Source organism: Crocodylus porosus, unplaced genomic scaffold (genome assembly GCF_001723895.1).
Source record: "Crocodylus porosus isolate Cpor-Errol unplaced genomic scaffold, CroPor_comp1, whole genome shotgun sequence".
Classification (NCBI taxonomy): Eukaryota; Metazoa; Chordata; order Crocodylia; family Crocodylidae; genus Crocodylus; species Crocodylus porosus.
The window spans coordinates 45,399,582-45,401,693 of record NW_017728918.1 but is presented as its reverse complement, the minus strand read 5'-3'; the positions used below and the strand labels follow the sequence as shown (position 1 = coordinate 45,401,693).

At 35.4% G+C, this 2,112-nt stretch overlaps 1 protein-coding gene across 2 annotated transcripts in view; it reads left to right on the top strand.

The window, feature by feature from the left end:
* Nucleotides 1-2,112, top strand: part of LOC109311745 (collagen alpha-1(XXI) chain-like) — a 142,903-nt gene that overhangs the window by 79,716 nt on the left and 61,075 nt on the right. The window lies entirely within an intron of this gene.

The following is a 2,112-nucleotide window of genomic DNA, read 5'->3' as shown; positions in this document are numbered from 1 at the left end:
TGGAAGAAGTAGCTTAAAATTATTGCTAACTTTATAAAGGACTGTATTCAGCTAATTAACACAGTCTTAGAGAAGCAAGCAGACAGAGCATAGGAGGGAACCCACAATATTCCTTTAGTTCTAATCCATCAAAGCACTTAACTGTATGCTTAATTTTAAGCACTTCTTTTCAGGGTTAATTTTGGTTATAACAACTCATACACATGAGGTTAAGTACTTGTGTGTCAACAGCCTACCGTGCCAACAGAAGTCAATAGGAGTAGCAGTTGCTCAGAACCTCCATAACTTAGATCCTGTGCATCTCGAGTTGGGTATTTAAAAATTAAGAGGATTTCTCATTCATAGGTCAGTTTTGGCCTCATCATATATTTTCATGTACAAATGGAGAACAAGGGACTTGCCTTTATCCTTGAGACTTGAGACTTATCTCCCTGAAACGTGTCTTTTCTACTGTGAAATTCTTATAAAAGAATTTAAAAAATTTAATTAATGTGGAAATACTTTAGTGTTAACATTACCCTTTTGGGGCAAAATAAAGCCTTACTTAATGATAACTTACTACTTATTTGGCACAGAAAACATGTATGCCAACATGCCTTTATTTCTCGTTGCAAATAGGCTTGTTTAACTGAACATATATTTTTTAGGTAATTGCTCTTTCATGTCCACATTTTGATAAAGGGACTAGCAAGCATAATCTTGTTTGTCTCAATCACCTTTTTCTTTTCAAAAGAGAAATTTCCTGTTCATTAGTCTTCTATTTAGGAAAGTTCCCGGAGTTGTAACAGTCATGCTGAAGCTTACTGATAACTGGAGCTACTATAGCATGTTTTTGTCACCACTGAGCCAGAAATTGATGATGGCTTTGACAAAAATAATAGCTTCAATAATCACTTATAAATTATGCAACATGTGAGTTGGACTTAAGTGTACGTTTTAGTCTGAATGTAGAGTTATCTCTAGTATTTCTAGAGAAATATTTTAATTATGTATTTCATCATTAGTATTTATATAATTGGATGCCTGGTATGCCTCTCTGAATAAGTTGCCTATAAAATGCCTTCTGGCAAAACTCCTGCTGACTTAAGGAGGGTGATGATTTTTTCTGTAAAATAAATAGGAGTTAATTATCATTGCATTGTTACAGCTACTTCTTTCTAGGAGCTTGTATTCTGGAAACTAAAGACTGGTACCATAATTTTTCAAAATTTATGAAACTACCTACATACATTATTAGGCTCCAATCTGTACCATACAAGACAGTAGGTCTAATTCACTCTTCAGTTGCATGGAGGGAGGAAAGAGGAGGTAGCTGTAAATGGCCGGTATATGCATTCTTCCCTGATAGTTTTTAAACTAATTATTTTTCCATTTTACCACTGTGTTTTGTCATCTTTACTTAATCCAATATTAGTGCTGATCAATTCATTGCAGTTAAGAAAATTAACTTTAGAGAGATATTGCAAAGGACTGGATCGTTAAAAGCTTCTGGAGCCTCAGAATATCCGTAACTGCTCCACTGTTTCCAGTTGACAATGATATAAAGCATGACATATCAGAGCCTGATCCAGAACTGGTTGAAGTCAGCAAAGATCTCTGCTTGAATTCAAACTGGATTGAGGTCACAAGAAATGCTGAAATGGATTTGGACCTGCTGACCTAATCTGACTTGGAAAAGAAGTCTACATTTTTGTTTTAAAATCAAGCCTCTCTTCTATGTTGGGTGCCCACTTTTTCTCTTTCCTTCTCTTCTCTACCTGTTTTCCCATCATTTCTTGTTTTGAATCTCTGTCCTAACACTAGGTACAATTAGATAGTATAGATATGATATATTTTATTAGGCCAACTAAATAGATGGAAAAAGTGTTCTTTGCAAGCTTTTGGGCACAAAACATCTTCAGGCACAGGAAAAATTATTTGGTGTTTGCTTCTGGATAGAACATGAACACCAATAAACTCTCCCTATGCCAGAAGAATGGTGTTTGTACCCAAAAGCTTGCAAAGAACAAATTTTTCAACTATTTAGTTGATTTAATAAAAGATTTCACATCTACCCGAAGAACCTTGTCTGCCCATTGTTTTTAGACCAAGGGGCATGGGGGGGGCCCCTGT